The 17,862-nt window shown below is 36.0% G+C and overlaps 1 long non-coding RNA gene across 6 annotated transcripts; it reads left to right on the forward strand.

Annotated features, from left to right (window-relative positions):
• The first annotated feature begins 10,315 nt into the window (after positions 1-10,315).
• Positions 10,316-17,255, forward strand: LOC110788740 (uncharacterized). Of its 6 annotated transcripts, XR_008932173.1 has the most exons (7): positions 10,335-10,592; positions 11,830-12,019; positions 14,030-14,156; positions 15,418-15,601; positions 15,717-15,855; positions 16,574-16,703; positions 16,819-17,255. It is a non-coding gene; the product is annotated as an uncharacterized lncRNA (long non-coding RNA). The 6 variants fall into 6 exon arrangements; XR_002533434.2 differs by having other exon boundaries at positions 10,316-12,019; XR_008932174.1 differs by having other exon boundaries at positions 10,337-12,010.
• Positions 17,256-17,862: the final 607 nt, after the last annotated feature.

Raw genomic sequence — 17,862 nt, forward strand, 5'->3', positions numbered from 1 at the left:
TACGAATAAGCATCGGACGAGGCCTGCCGGACGAGGCCCAGCACGAAGCCAGGCCATCGCCCAGCAAGCCAAGCGCGCCGCACAAACAGCCACGCCAGGCCCAGCGCAAGGCCAGGCCCAGCAGGCTGCGCGCAGCGCGCACAGCGCGCACAGCACGCGCGGGCGCTGAGTGGGCTGCTGCTCGCGCGCACGAATGGGGCCCATCGTGGCTGCCGTGCGTGTGTGTGCAAGTGTTTGTGTTCGTGCACGTTTCCTAAAACATGCAGAGTTCGGTTAATGATTAAATTCCTAATTCTATTTGATAAATTAATTAAATTAGAGTTCTTGTAGGATTCTAGGTTTGATTAATTTGTATCTGAATAGGATTTCGATTCCCTTTCCATACCGCTATAAATATGAGGCTAGGGCTCACAATTTATAACACAAGTTTCAAAGTATTCAAAGTGAGTTTTTGAGAGAAAAATTCAGTCACACATTTGCCTATAAAGTGCCGAAAATAATAGTACCTTAAGGGCGATTCTAGTTGGTCAATCTTAAGGCGGATCCGGACGTGCTGTGGACTATCTACGGAGGGACGACACTTGGAGTCCTAAAGACTTGTTCTTGTTCGGTTCGGGCGCAGCTAGGGAAGGCACGCAACAAAGAGTATGCATCTAATCTATGCTAAATGATTATGTGTAAATAATATGTTTTCCTGGGTTTATGGTTTTTCCGCATGATTTATGAATTGTCATATGTATCATAACCTAACAGTGGTATCACGAGCCCCTTATTATTTTCATAATCTAAATTGCATGAACATGGTTAAATATTACAAATTTGCAAGAATTAAAAGGGGTGATTAATTTTCGTAATTGTTAATTAATTGCAAATTGCGTTTATTTAATTATACGTACGCAGTTTTTCGGCAGTTTCTTCGTTACTCATCCGAATTGAGTGATTTTTGTGTCAATTCCGCATGTAAAAGGCATTCTAAAATTTTGACAAAAACAGTATTTTTCTGCCGAACCCAGAATTCTCAAATTCGAAGCCTAACTATGACTTTTCGAAGGTTTTAGTTTTTCGAATGCAAAATTTCGTAAATTTAAGATGTTAAATTAAATATTTGCGATTCTTGTTGATAAATCTTGAATTTTTGATTGACCTACTGCATATGTTTAACAAGTTTGAATGCCTAGTCTTGTTAATTATGCAATCTAATTTGTAATTATGATTAATTTGTTGAAAATTAGAATAATTTAGAATTAATTTGATTTTCATAATTAATTGTAATTTAATTAGAAACCTATGATTAAAAACCACCATAAAAATTGTAAATTTATGATAAATTTTAAATTTTTATGACCTAGACTTGAATCCATAACAATCGGAAATCAATTGGATAATAAATTTTCGATTTTTCGCCCTAAAATTATGAAATTAATAATATTTATTAATTTGTCATTAATTTTATAAATTTTAAATTTTTTTTATGCGATTCGTTCATAAAACTTGCACGCACAAAGCAATGGACGCTTCGTGTTACCCTTAAGGGGTGTTGTATAATGCGGGCATGCGACGACGAGCAAGGGAGCTCGTCGCCCGTGCGGCACGAATGCAATGAGCAAGGGCGTAGTGCACGAGCACAAGGCAGCAGCCCTGCCTTGTGTCGTGTGCCACGAGCAATGGACGAATGGGCATGGGCGAAGAGCGAGCCAAGGCAGTCGCGTGTGGGCAGCAAGCGAGCTGCGCCACAACGCGCGCTGCCTCGCACAAGAGCGCGCAGCCTCGCGCGCAGCGAGCGCAAGCTCGCGTGCCACGAGCGCTGCGCCCAGCATTGCTCGCGCGCACAGCGAGCGATGTCGCCCGCCCAGCGAGCGATGTCGCGCGCCCAGCGAGCGATGGCTCGCGCGCCCAGCAAGCGATGTCGCGCGCGCACTGCGAGCGATAGCCCGCGTGCGATGAGTGCTGGCGCGCGCAGCGAGCACCAATGCGTGCGGAGGCTTGCGATAGGGATGCAGCAGCTATGCGACGAGCGCATGGGCTGCGCGCACATGGCCAGCAATGGCTGTGTGCGTGCGGCCCATGGGCGTGCAACGCGTAGGGGGTTTGCGTTACGATTAGATCGTTTTGAATGTTTAATTTGAAAATTTCAGTTCACGTAATTTTAATTAATTTTAAAATTAATAATTTAAATTATTTTCTTGGATTTTAATTTTGAATATTATAATTATAATAAATGTTATTTATTCTAATTATTTTACTAAAATTAAAATCATGAATTAATTTAAATGCGACTGAAATTAAATTAAACTTTTTGGATTCAATTATAAATTTATATGAGCTTTAAATTTTAATTAAATTTGTATGTTTCCGGTTGGACTAGAAATACATTTTTATGTTTAAAATTAGTAAAGCATATAAATTTATTGGTTTAAGTGGGAGCGCTTTTAGTCTTAAACTCTTGATTAGGTCTACAAATCCTTAAGGTTAAAACAACTTGATTAGAATTAATAAGGACTGAATAATTGGTAGATTATTGGTGCCCTTGATTAATTGCTGCAAATATTTACGTGATGCATAATGTGTTTTACTAACCAGCTAAGTGGGCCATTCATGATAATGAATGGGTGAATGGTATATATTGTATATGTACTGTTTTGCAGGTTATGAAGTGACTAGTATGGCCCAAATAGGATAGAAAATATGGTCTGCGTACCATTAATTTGAATGTAATAGGTCTAAAGTACCAAAGTTATTTTTCAATTCAAATATGGTCTGCGTACCATCAAATAGTTGTAATTAGTTATAGCTTATCCTATTTGAAGAAAATGGTGCCTCCCACGGAGATTTTCAAGACGGACTTTGAAGTTAAAGCTTCAAGATGAAGTCGGGCCATACTAGATCACAAATATCTTATGCATGTTTTAAGTTATTTATTGCTTTTAAATATGTCTTAAAATGCATGAGATCAAAAGCTTGATTATGTTGCATGATTAAGGATTTTAGTTCACTTAAAATCTAACCAACATAGTAAGAGCCTTAAGTTCCAAACTTAAAAATTGAGTTAAAAGGTGCCATGCCAAAATATACACTTGCTTGGATATCCTTTACATCAATCTAGTAATAGTTTTCGCTCAGCGAGGTGTTACTTATTGGTCCTAAAGGGGCAAGGTACACAAATAATTGTTAGTACATGTTAGTTTTGGTGAAACTCAACGATATAAGTAAGGAGTCCTTTTATGTCGTGGCAAAATCGATAGGTTTACCTAACAAGTTCTTAGACGTACCTATCAACCAAGAGTAGTTTCTAGACTATTAGCAAAAGGCTTTTGCTTACCTAAGATGTTTTAGGATTAAGTCGACAAACTGTGCTTAGTTCTTCAATGATTTTAGGGTCTTGGAATCATTTTATTCACACCTGCCGGAACAATAAAATCGAATAAAATGCTAATAACTTGTTTGAATTGCATGGTTGCTTTAATTTCAAGTTATTATTCATGATAAATGTTTAAACTTTGCATGCTTCAATGTATGTTTTAATTATTGTTTATAATTAAATATCTTGCACTGCAATAAATCCTTTTAGAAAGGTAACAGTAAATTTCCTCGATTGGTAGTGAATCCAAGAACGATTCACGGAAAAGAGAGAAAGTGAGCAATTTAAAATGTACGTTTCTTATATCGACTTTTATGGTTGTTTTCGAATATCAAAATCGAATGGCAAACCAATTGGTGCTTGTGAATTCAAAATACAATGTAGTTTTGAGATTATAAAGCATTGAGTTTAAACGCTCAGCCTTACCAATGGTTAACAACCTAATATCTTTGTCCATTTATTTCTCGAATGAGTCTAGTCCCTAGACATTCGAATAGATCGATACTTAGAGAACTTTAGAAGCTTCTGGTAAGATCATCTAGTTGAAACAAAATATTCAACATAAATTAAAATGGTAAAGAACCTTGTTGGTGACATTAGACATGTCTAACAAAGTATAAAAGTCAACACTAAAGAATTCAATTCTTAAGACTATAAGAAAGGGTACAAGAAATAGGAAAACGAGGAACAAATGAAAGGAATTTACGATTCCGTTTCTACCTATAAGTTTATGTTTATAGAGAAGTAACCTAGCAATCAAACTTCCTTGGTATCATATACCGCTTGAGGTTCTTACTTCGATAATAACTCAAACAATGGAAGCTAGGATACACTAATGACCTACAAGTGGGAAATGAAGCATGGCAATGCTACATTAGTTGTAGGGTCATCTAGTTTGTTTTAAGTCCTTTCAAAGGCTGGAACTTAATGGCTATTTTGTTCCATAATCAGCATACCTAAATTTCTGCTTCAAACACAGAAAGACTCACATTCAGAAGAACAAAAACAATGCTTGATTGTTTGTTCATTTGAATGAAATGGTCATTTACAGAATGAGTCAATATGCTTGATTAAAACAAACAACTCTTTAAAGAACTTTACTAGGTTCAAATCAACCCCTTGATTTGAGTTCCACTAATCTTTGGCATTGTTGCTTAGACCATATCAACAAGTTAACATTCATAAGCTCTATTTTGATGGACTTTTGAAAATTGATTGATTTCTAAATCAATTTAAGACAACTAGTCTTACTTGTTGAAAGTAACAAAAGATATGAACTATTGTTAGAACGCCTAGACAATAGAGTTCAAAGCTAAAGAAAGATTTTATGACTTTATTATTTCACATGGATTTGAGTGAATATAGGTTTATTTACTCAAATGTGATATAAGTTGAATCTGTTTGGCTAGTTCAAAGATTCAGAAGTATAAAATCCACTTGGCAAGAAATCATAAAGATCTAGGTTAGATCATGTTGATGATTACTTGAGACCAAATATGATCATCAATGATTGTGTGTTGTAATTTCACAATCTAGGTCCATAAGATATGGCATATCTTAGTTGGAATAATCGAAGTCAATTAGTACTTGATTCGATCAATGATGAATCATAAAGAATTTTCCTATAATTTCTAAAACAAAATGCTCAACTACCACCAAACTAAACCAAATTCGTCAAAGCTATTGAAAAGTAATTTCAGAATATCTTTTCGATAATATATATCTAGAGAGTTGCTAAATTCAGTGGGAGCTTAGTGTTTGTTATTCGACAAACTAAGGCCCAAGTATAGATATATGTTTCATTGTGATTTATTCAAATGAGACACAAGGGTATTGTTTCTACCACGAATTTTTGAGAACATAATGTTTGTTTGCTCGAAATAATGTCCTTTTGGAGATTCGTTTCCAAAATGACAAGTGGGAGAAAATAGACCTCGAAAGTCTTCGAGGCGAACAACAAACATAAACGGACATTCCGGAGGCTTTTCGAAGTGCTTCAGAAAATCCGAACTTATTCTTTAAGGACTTTAGAAGTGGCTTTAAAGAATAGATATCTCTTAGAAGACTTTACAAGTGCTTCAAGGAGAACAGAATATTCAAAGGACTTTCAAGTGGCTATTGATATTCTATTGTTTGATGTTCTATACCCAAGTAGGCATAGAATTCAAGTCACTGAAACTATGAGATTCTTCTATTAGATAATGAAGAAACATAGAGATCAGGTCAATGAAACTATGAGATTCTTCTATTAAATAGTGAAGAAACCTACAACTTGCAGTCAAACTATTATCATGTAGATTAATGAGTTTGTGACTTGTAAGAAAGCTATGACGAAACCCAGATTCCCTAAAATGGTTAGAGGCCATATATAGACTCAAATGTTTTAAATGGTTAGAGGCCATAAAACATACTCAATGTTTTGATGACAAAATTGAAATTTTGTTGATTTGCAAGAATAGTTTCACACCTATTGGTTGCAAGTTTGTTTTAAGGATAAAAACCATCAAACATGGAATTGTGTTCACACACAAAGCTAGATTAGTTGCTAAAGGTTACAAGCAAATTCATGGCATGGATTGTGTTGAAACCTCATGCAAAATCGTAATGCTTAAGTCTATAATTCAAGCAATGATTGCATATTGGTACATATGACAATTGGATGACAAAACGTATTCCTCAATCAAATGATGGAATACAATATGTACATGGTATGTCATAGAGTTTGTGGGTCCAAATAAATGCTTGAAAAGGAAAGCTAGCTTATAAAATCTAAGTACAGATTTAAGCAAGCAATTGGGAATTGGAACTGTATTTTAGTGAAACTAATAAGTATTTTAGTTTCATAAAAAAATACATGATTCTTATAGATATATAAGAAGTTTAGTGGGAGTACTTAAAACTTAATTGGTCCTATGTGTATCACACACATATCTCTCTATTGTGAAATAACATTCAAATGCTAATGACTTAGATTTGAAATTATTCATCAATAATGGACCATGGCGAAACTTAGTACATACTGGGTATTAAGATCTATTTACAAAGATCTTATGATATTATTTTGGATTAAGTAATGGCATTTACTAAATCAAACACGAAAGTCTCCATTGGAGATATTCGACCCATGTGAATAAATCTAAGTAAAGGATGTTTGAACTATGTATAAGCATTTACTAAGTTAACATCAAAGAATCTAATGAGATTCTTCACCTATATTATATGTCAAAGAATTTAGCTGGATTCAGTATCTACTGAAATTGAATGAGCTAAAGTTACATGAATAGAATTCAATTGGGAATTATTCTACAAAAGAATTTATCATGTATGATATAATATGAGGATCGCCAAAAACGTATCGTATGACTTTAGGCATGACGAACATATACCAATCTCTATTGATCTAAGTGAAGACCAATTAGATTGAGATCAAGAAAAACTTATGGTACCTGAAAAGGTACATAGGATTACTTCTTGATTCAAGGAAATAAAGATATGCTAAATATTGATGCTACACGCATAAAAACTGGCAAAGGATCAAGCAAGACCCTTTGGAGTTAACCATTGACAAGGACGAGCTAAAGAGCATCGTGTTTTGAAATGGCAACATGGATTGAAGACCATGAGTTGTTGCGTGGGAAATTAAATATGTTCTAAGATATAGCTGGAAAGTCTTCCACATATATGTGAACTGCTTGGATAAGCAAATCCAAACAAAGCATCACTAGCAACCTAAACAGTTGAAGTAAAAGTACTTATTGCCTAAGAAGCAATAAAACAGAGTTGTTTATATTAATGAGTTCTTCATTGAACTTGGGTGGATCACATGTCTGCTAAACTTGATGATTCTTCATTGCAAAATGCGTAGAACCACTATCGAAGTAAGAAAGACTAGATCACATAATAAACAAACTCAAAAGATCTTATCATCATATCTCGAAGAACATTCGATGAAAAGGATATTAAGATTGGCAAAGCATGATAACTAAACCTATGCAACAAGTGAGAAGCAACACTCACATTGTAGCACTGGAAATCAAACATAGCTTTGAATTCCATGAAATGTTTTAAAGATGGGTTAGAGGCCCATGGTTGTAAAACATTGGGGTTGAACATTTATCATATATGAAATGTGTTTTCATATTCCATTTAATCTTGGTTTAGTATTAAATGATGAGTCCCTTCAATTTGACAATATATTCAAGATAGACTGTCAGGACCAGTCCTGTGACTAAGAAATGTCTATCAAGTGAACTTGAATGTCAAAAGTTGAAAATGGTCCCTAGTCGGAGTTTTCTATAAAATTGGACGCATAGAAAACGTTAGACGACTAGAATGCAAGATGACTAGTAGTTCTGTTTCTTGAACTATGTGGACATGGCAATGTCATAATCATTTGCATAGATACTTACTTTGGGAAGACTAGTATCGGACAAGACCTATGAAACTTTACTGTAAGAGATGAAAATCTGTCATAAGTAAATTTCATTAAAATTATTAGACACTAAATCCTCAATACCTGAGTGATTTGAGATTACTTGTTTGAGAACTGGTTGCTTTGACGTTGACCAACCGTCGCACCGTAAAAGGAGGCTATAAAGGCAACGCTCAGGTAATCACCTATCAAACGAAGTGTAATCTCAAGATCGCAAGATTGGGATTGTCCTCCCATAAATCGGGATGAGATGCTTAAAAGTTGTACAAGGCCACTCGGAGAGCTAGAAACTGTGAAATGCATGGCCGTGCTCGGATGAATCATAGGCTATGATTATCTGTTTATTTGATCAGTTGAACTCTGAAACCGAGGAACACCTCTGGACATAATAAGGATGACAACTCTTACCTTATGTTCAAGAGCAAGCATCGAGCGACAAAGGAATTAGGAAATGCACACTTGTCCCTAAGGACAAGTGGGACACTGAAGGAAATAATGCCCTTGGTCCAAGTATGCATTCTATGTTAAGTCTAATAAATGCGGTTCAGTATTAATTAACAAGTTAATAATTCAGTGAGATCAAGTGAGCTGAATGCCTAGCTAGAGGCCGCTTCAGTTCAAGTGGAATTAATGATATTAATCCACAGCTTACTCTTGACTGAACCCGTAGGGTCACACAAATAGTACGTAAACGGATCAAGTATTTAATAGCATTAAATACTCCATCTATGAATATTCGGAACCGACGGATCTTGGTTTCAGTGGGAGCTAAGATCGTCACAGGCAAGGAATGAATACTCCGGAAACGATGATATTGCCGGAAACGGAAATATGGATCGTATCGGAAATATAGATATTATCCAAGTCGTAGATGTTGCCGGAAACGGAAACATGGTACGTGTCGGAAAATATTATCGGAAATGGAAATATTGCCAGAATCGGAAATATTGCCGGAAACGGAAATATTGTCAGAATCGGAAATATTACCGGAATCGGAAAATAATTCCGGAAACGGAAATATTAAATATTTGTTCGAAACGGAAATTAATTCCGGAATCGGAAATATTAAATATTGTTCGTATCGGAAATGAATTCCGGAATCGGAAAATTTAATCGGAAGCGCATCGTACGAATAAGCATCGGACGAGGCCTGCCGGACGAGGCCCAGCACGAAGCCAGGCCATCGCCCAACAAGCCAAGCGCGCCGCACAAACAGCCACGCCAGGCCCAGCGCAAGGCCAGGCCCAGCAGGCTGCGCGCTCAGCGCGCACAGCACGCGCAGCGCGCAGCGCGCGCGGGCGCTGAGTGGGCTGCTGCTCGCGCGCACGCATGGGGCCCATCGTGGCTGCCGTGCGTGTGTGTGCAAGTGTTTGTGTTCGTGCACGTTTCCTAAAACATGCAGAGTTCGGTTAATGATTAAATTCCTAATTTTATTTGATAAATTAATTAAATTAGAGTTCTTGTAGGATTCTAGGTTTAATTAATTTGTATCTGAATAGGATTTCGATTCCCTTTCCATACCGCTATAAATATGAGGCTAGGGCTCACAATTTATAACACAAGTTTCAAAGTATTCAAAGTGAGTTTTTGAGAGAAAAATTCAGTCACACATTTGCCTATAAAGTGCCGAAAATAATAGTACCTTAAGGGCGATTCTAGTTGGTCAATCTTAAGGCGGATCCGGACGTGCTGTGGACTATCTACGGAGGGACGACACACTTGGAGTCCTAAAGACTTGTTCTTGTTCGGTTCGGGCGCAGCTAGGGAAGGCACGCAACAAAGAGTATGCATCTAATCTATGCTAAATGATTATGTGTAAATAATATGTTTTCCTGGGTTTATGGTTTTTCCGCATGATTTATGAATTGTCATATGTATCATAACCTAACAAACTAACCATTTATTTATACACTACGTATATATAAAACCTAGAATGACATGCAAATATCGGTTAACTGTTTAGGCTAAAGGTATAAATGGTAAACTTCGGGTTAGTACATAAGCTAAATAGATTATATAATAGTTTTTGTTATTGACTAATTTCTATGTCATATATTGGCTGTTATAAACCGTATAAATTTCAAATAATTAACCTAACATATGCGATGTATTTTTTAATTAGATTATGTGTAGAATTTGATTATGTATATATATATATAGGAAATTCTCTATATAAGTTAGTAAAAATATTGGTGAATCTTTTAATTATTTATCTATTTTTCCATATTAGTTATTGTTACCTAAAATACAATAAGTTAAATATGACAAAAACAATTATGTATTAAATAATTAATATTAAAAGAGAGGCCAATCAATGAGTGACCTTTTTCATCACCACATTGATTTCCTCTCTTTTAATATATTATATAGAAGTGCATTCGTAATGGGCTTAACTAAAGCGCATTACAAATCATGGAGAATTAGTATGAGCCCATAAAAGACGGCCGGTTACAATTTGTTGACTAACACCTGTTGACTTAGTTAATTCTAAATGACAACAGAATCGTTGGTTACTAATCCCCCTTCTGTCAGATTAATTCCTCTTTCTTAAAATTAAAATAAACCGCTCTTCATTATGATTCACAAGTTCACGCTCTCCCTCCTCGCTAAAATCACCAATTTCTGAATTCACCTTCCCTCCTCCAAAAGTTTCCTAACTTCCTTTCTCTCCTTCAACCTCCTTCCTCCGTGAAGATGAACAATGTTAAGAACTATCTTTCTTCTTTATCTCCGTCGTCTGCTTCTTGTGGCAAAATTCATGTTGTTACCGCCCCCATGGTCGCCGGAAAATCTTGGTATAAGGTCATATCTCTCTACCCTAACAAATTTTCATCCAATTTTTTTTACAATAATAATTAGTTTGCAAATCTTTAGGTAATCTAGGTTTCTTATTCAAATAATTAGGGTTCTTATCTCAAACTTGCGAATATTCTAATGAATTTGGGCGATGTTGCCTTACTTTTTTTCCTGCATAGATCTATTAGTCTTGTAACGGATAGGGGTTATCACTTATGGCTCTCTTGAATCGGTTATGCAGCCCGATGAGGAAAGGTTTACACTTTAGCAAATCCTCATGTTCGAACTTTTCTTTTCCCTCACTTTTTTTTTTTGATTAGGTTTGGGAATGTTGCAAGTAATTAATTGGTTTTTATTTGGGCTAGTACTTTGATAGTTGGAGTGCCAAAATATTATGAATTGGCTATTGTCTTGAATTGTGTGTTTATTGAAACGATTGTTAACCTAGATGAAATTAGGACCTTAACTTGAGTTGGAATTTGGTTGTTTTTATTAAGGGCCTTAGGGGTAAGCTCGAACAGGTTTTGCAACTACGTGGATGAATTTGGAAATTGACGAGTTATGTTAGCGATGTTATCACTGTCACTGAAATACTGATGAGTGTTTATATAGTGAAAAGTAGTTGGTTTTGCAAACAACACATCAGAGGTAGTAAAAATTTGGAAATTTGTACTAAATGTAGGGAGCCTTTTAGTTTTAGGTGCTCTTATGCTGTTGGTAATAGAGATAAAGTCATTAGCTAGATTGAAGATATGTTAGTTATGCATTTACTCTGCCGCTTAAAAAAACATTGATGGCTAGTACGCTTTGGTTTTTCATTTTCTATTACCCGACTTATTCAAAACTAGAAAATTTTTAACAAATAAGAAAGACATGAGAGAAAAAACAATTGTGCTACTGCTATATTTCGGCTCTTAGGTTTATAAAATTCATAAATTTAGGCTGATAAATCAAATATAACATCTGCTAATTGTAGGTAACAGTTCTGTATTATTTAGGTTTTCACATTTTTCTTTCATCGTTAGTATGTGGTCATATTTTAAACTGTTAAATCCCGAGTTACAACCAACAAGAGAAAAAAGTTTTTGAAAACGGAAGGTCAAATTGCCTACACCCTTCAGTATTAATCCTCAATTAATTTCTTGAAAATTTAGAATGCCTTTTTTAAAAAAAGAATATTTTTTCTTTGGTGTATATGATATTTACTTACAATGTTTTCATACATTTACTTTATGCTCTTTAGAAAGACAAGAAGCAGGAAGCACATGATCAACAAAATGCTGAAAGTCTTTGATACCCATGTCGGATTATCAATTTCCTCAGGGAATCTGAGGAAGCACTCATTGTTGAAGAAGGTGGCGATGGAGGTTCGTACGACAAACGAAGTTTGTCCCTGACTGCTTGTGCTGACATGAAGGCCATTGGTTCGTGTGGTATTATTCTTCCTGAATTAGTTCTTCTAGTACATGAATTAACCTCTCAGTCAATGTATTGATGTTCAGTTATTTAGCACCAAAAATGATATATGTCCCGCTCCAATTTGCCTTTACCTAGATTCTATGATTAGGTACGAATTTTTTCTTAAGGAACCGTGATGAATAGTCCACCTCTTCAGAGGATATTGTTCTCAATTATGACTTTCTAATACATGTCAACGGTGGGAAACCATTAATAGAGGGGGGTAAGTCTTGTTTAATTCATATTATGCATAACAGATAACTCTCCGTATGTTTTTATTAAATTGATGCTAACTCTGGCTGGATTAATGATAAATTTTACGGATTTTTCATGAAATGCCCCTGAGGTTTCACGAAATTCACCAAATACACCTGCATGTTTTAAAATACATAGTATACCCCTATTTTTTAAAATAATGCACTAAATACCCTCAAAGGCTAACGGACGTTAACGCCGTTAGTCATTAGCACGAATCAATCTAAATTAACATATAATTAGTTATCCATTACTCCTAATTAACTCATTTATTCCTAATTAACAAACTAACCTTAAAAAATAATCCTTCTTCCTTTCTTTTTCCTCTCCACTTCCCTGCTTTCACTCTCCTCTAGCCATTACTGATAGCTTGGTACATCTCCCCCACCACCACCATCAAACATCATGAACCCAAACATTAGTCCTGGTGTTCCCCATAAATAGTTATTTACATCAGTAAACACCAAAAATCCATCTCCCAGAAAACCCATTTCTTGATGTTGTTACTCACATTTTCTCTCTCCTTCAATAATGGCAACAGAAACTCCTCATGTTGATTCTTCATCTGAGTATTCAATCCCTTACTCTGAACTCTTCCCACTTGTTAAATTCACGGGTTTTAGTTCCACCAAATGGGGATTTCTTAGGGTGAGGTGCTTTTGATTCTTTTACCCAATTCACTTTACTTGCCAATTATCATGCTGTCAAAATCAAACCTAAAATCAACCTAGCTAATTAAGTTGTGGGTAGCAATTAATGATGATGAATTGAAACGGGCCACCCAAAATTCCACCCAACATTTCATTATCATGATGAATTACTCCCCAGCTACCCACCGCTCTATTAGTTAGGTTTGATTTTGACAGTGGGGGGTTATTGTTCTGGTTGTTTGTTTCGTCAATTGAATTTTGTTTATTGCCGTCGTTTGAATCAAAAACCATTTTGTAGGAAAAATTAAGTTTGGGTATGTGATTGAATTTGGGAATTAGGGTTCTTGGATTTGCAAAAGTTGTTTTGTGTGGATTTTGGTGGTGCTAATTGATGATGGAATGCCGGAGGTCGGATAATGGGGCAGTGAGTTGGTGGTGGTGGTTACTAGGCGCAGGAGATCGAAGAGAAAGGAGCGGTAGCTTGGGTTGCTGGTCCGTTGGTGGTGGTGAACGAGAAGGTGGTTGGGGCGGCGAAGGGTCAGGAGAGAATGTGAACGGTTGTAGTGGTGGACGGATGAGCAAGAGGCTGACATGGTGCAGGAGATCGAAGAGAAAGGAGCAGTAGTAATTGAAAGTGGGTTGAGAATGAAAGAAGAGAGTGAAAGAAGAGATATTAAGGGAGGGGCAATATAGTAATTTAGTAGGTTAATTGTGGGTTAGGTAGTTAATTAAGAGTTAATATTAACGGAGTTAGACTTCCGTTAAAAATAAGGGTATTTGGTGCATTTTTTAAAAAATAGGGGTATACTATGTATTTTGAAACACGCAGGTGTATTTGGTGAATTTCGTGAAACCTCAGGGGCATTTCATGAAAAATCCGTAAATTTTAATAGGGAAGCCTGCAACTAATGGTCATCTCTGCCCGTCGATTTTCTTCTAACTTACAACACATTTGTTCTCAAGGAGACTCTCAAGTACTTGAATGCTGAATTCTTGATAGTTCTTTTCTCCATATATAAGTTGTTAACCTACCTCTCATTTCCATTGTTTGTTGAATTTCACTTTTTCCCTTCTGAGCAGCAGTTGCATCTGCATCTGACTGTGCCTTATCAACAACCTTAGTGGCTCTTTTCACCGTTTCCAGCAAGTTTGCAACTATCTTACACCTCGTCAAACCTCTTGAACTCAGAGCACATTTCCTTTTCAAGTAAGTTGGATTATCTCTCATTTGATTGTGTAGTAGCATTTGCAGAATCCAGCTTCTCTCATAAATCGTTATGCCACTTCTCATGGATGATATTTTCAACTCATAGCTAGCTATCTTGAAATTTCGAGGGAAGTTAAATGGGAATGGTCTTGGTCCATTATTTATTTTGTAATTTTGTTTCTTCTACAAGATAGCTTATCCTTTCGCATGTTGCTTTACTTGCAAACCTCCTTTTCTTCTGTATTTGATCTCGTAAGAGTAAGTGGTCATGGCTTCATTTTTCAACTATTCATATCTATGGGTGTATGGCATGTGTGTGAGACAAGGGTCTTTTTTGGATTAAGATCATTACTTAATTTATTTATTTTTGTGCAAAAAGCAGGCTCTTTATTAAGAATACATTTAGATGCATCTTTAGGTTACAGATTTTCTAACCATCTTCCCCTACTAGTCTCTAGTAAAATCTATGTTTTTCTCTATATGATTTGCCTACTATGATATTCATACTAATAAGACTATTTCAGTAGAATATTCTGGAATGCCTATAAAGTTGGACTTTAAGAAGTTCAAATGTTGTATGAAGGTTGGTAGCTTTTATGTTAATCGATATCCACAAATTATTTACCGCAAGTCTACTAATGCATATTTGACTGTATCTAACTACTGAAGTTTTGGAGTGTGATTGACAGGCATGGGAGTTGAGATGTTATATTGCTAGTATTTCTATCCTGGGTGCCAATAGTCATTTTATTTGTCACCAGTTTATCATGAGATTGTTGTTAGTCTGTTACCTCTAGACATTTGTTATTTCATACTCCATAGTTTCATCATGGATTTCAGCAAGACCAGAATTGCACCAATTCAGCCCAACTGTCTTTTTCTAGGTGTAACACTGACTTGAGTAGAAGGCCGAACAGTTACTAAATTATTTCAACTGGGGTTCCTGTCAGGTTTTCAGACAGGGTCGATTTCACTTTCTGCCTAATTTTCTGCTTTTGGAAGATATTCTTTTGTGTGACAATAATTGAAGTGGTGAGAACATAAAAATGCATATTGCAACCCCATTCTTTGTAAAATGGTTGTATCATTGGCTCGTTCTCTCATATATTTTTGCAAGTAGGACATTGTTGTTTCTAGGGTTGGGGGAGGTTCTTTAGCTTCAGCCATTGGTCTACGTTTATCAATGTTTGTTTGGTGTGGGTTTTTTCTTGTATTGTTTGAAATGTTGTTGGAATATGCTGAACATAAGGTTACTGCTCAGGCATTGGACATAATAAGGGGAAATATCTCATTGGTACTGATGGATTCATCACTGGAAGGACAATATATAGATGAGGATGCTGCTACAATGATTGAATTAGCATAAAAATGCCTTCAGTATGAACCCAGGGATCGACCTGACATCAAATTCCTTTTTGTAGCAGTAGATCCCCTGCAAAAAAAAGGTATACTTTATTTTATGTAGTTTTTTACGGGACATTTTTTTCAGTTGTAACTGTTTTAAATTTTAGCTGTTACGCTACTTATAGATTAAGTACTGAGAGAAATAGTTGATTCTAGGTTACATCTCATGTTCTGATGGGGTTTCCGAAGATTGCAGTAGTAGTGCCAATAATGACCTCTCCCCTAGGAAAGGCTTGTGAAAGCATGGATCTCACAGCTGTGCATGACATATTGCTTAAAACTGGTTAACAATGAGGTACATCCGACTTTTCCCCATTTGCTCTGATGCATTTGTTGTATTGGTTTCTTTTATTTGAAAGTCTTGATTAGTGGGAATTTGAGTTTCTAAGTAAGCACGTTTCACACATCTTGATTAGGTCTATTTTAGTTACCTGAGTTGGGACAATTTGTTACCTTAGTTGGTGTCCCAGGATGGTGGGGTTTAGCTTTGTATTATAAGACTAGGCAGCAGTCAGCTAGTCGAGTTCTAAATGAGTCTTTAGAGTTCTAATAGTCAGGCTTCCCATGGAGTAGAAAACTTTTCATGTTGAAACCATCATAGGTGTAGTGTTAGGCACTGTATTTCAACCTTTTCTTGGTATCTTCTCTTCTCTTCAACAAGCAGAAAAGGATATTGGCTAATATATGTTCGAAGTGTCTCTAAATGGCAGCGAAAAATAAAATGTTATTATCTTTATTAGTCTTTTAAATTGTAACAACCTGAAATCATAAATATTTGGTACAATGAGACTATATATATATATCACAGGATCATCCTTATTCTTGGCATCAATATTATTCAGCATTTTCTTGTGTTTCTCAAGGATAAATCTGAAACGTTATGCACTAACTTAGAAGTTTTGTATCTATACAATGAAGTGGTTGTTCTCTACTAGTTCTTTCATTAACTTTTTAAGTTATATACCTCTCTCATTGGTCAACCATAGAGGATAATGAATTTTTGTACTTCGCAGGTCATTTCAGTTGCTCCGGAGAATACTACAAAACTAGTGTTATTTGTAACAAGGACCTTCGGCTGCTTTATTAAATACCAGTGTAAAAAAAACTGGTCATTTGTACTTGTTGGTGGCTCATATTGGCAAGGTATGCGACCTTCAATAGTACCCAAAAGTTTTTGAACGGTGGACTAGGTTTTTTAGAACAATCTTTTTATGAATAATGAAGAGTTTCTAATTTCTAATGCTTTTCTTGTTTGCAGCTTCAAGAAAAGTTTAGCAACCAACTTATTCATTACATTGTAAAGGAAGCCCCAAGGACGTTAATCGTGATAATCTGAAGCTGATCGCGTGTGATAAATATTTAAGGTCGTCGGTGGTCTTTTCTCTTGCTTTATTTCTTTTACATTTATTTGGTTATATTTTTATTCTTAAAAGTTGTGTTTATATTTAGAATTTGGTTGGAGAAACAAGTTTCAGAACTTAATATGTAAAGCGTTGTCTATTTCAATGATATCCATCCATCCATTTTTTTATATAAATGACATTGTAGTTTCGAATGGAAGTGATGTAATGTATGGTTGGTGGTATCGTGTTTTGTAAAGGCATGGTGGTGGCACAGCTACTGCTCTATTGCGGTTGCTGTTACACCTAGCTTACTGCTGTATTATTTTTTTAAAAAAAATAAAACAATTAGTAACTGGCATGAAAAGGATATAGTTACTAGTATAAATTCTAGTAGTAACTGGCCAATACATATAGTAATTGGCAATAATAGAAGCCAGTTACAAATAAAAATATAAAAGTAACTGGCAACGTCTAATACTAGTTACAAATAGTTCGCTTATTTTTGTAAAATATGGCATATAGTAACTGGCAAAAGTAAATGCCAGTTACGAATAGTACAGTATTAGTAACTAATATTTTTCAGTTACTAATAATTTACATTATTAGTAACGCCGGCTATAGCAACGGACAATGTTAGTTACTAAAAGTCCATTTTTGCCAGCTACTAATAGCACTTTTTCTACTAGTGCACAGAGAGTTTTGGGTTTCTCTTGCCTTAGGTTAGAATCTGATTTTTGCATTAGGTTAAGGAAAACATGTGGATTAGGTTATTATAATAACCTAACTAGTAAGCCAAGCCAACCGGCCAAGCATAAGGCTCAACCGGCCAGCAAGGCCCATAAGCTCGCTGACACGCATAAGCGCACAGCACTGCAGCGCTTGGGCTTGGGCCGACGTTGCTGCTGCTGCTGGGGCTTCCTTGCGTGCGGGCATAGCCGAGGTAGCAAGGCCATGGGCCC

The sequence above is a fragment of the Spinacia oleracea genome, chromosome 4 (assembly GCF_020520425.1).
Source record: "Spinacia oleracea cultivar Varoflay chromosome 4, BTI_SOV_V1, whole genome shotgun sequence".
Lineage (NCBI taxonomy): Eukaryota > Viridiplantae > Streptophyta > Magnoliopsida > Caryophyllales > Amaranthaceae > Spinacia > Spinacia oleracea.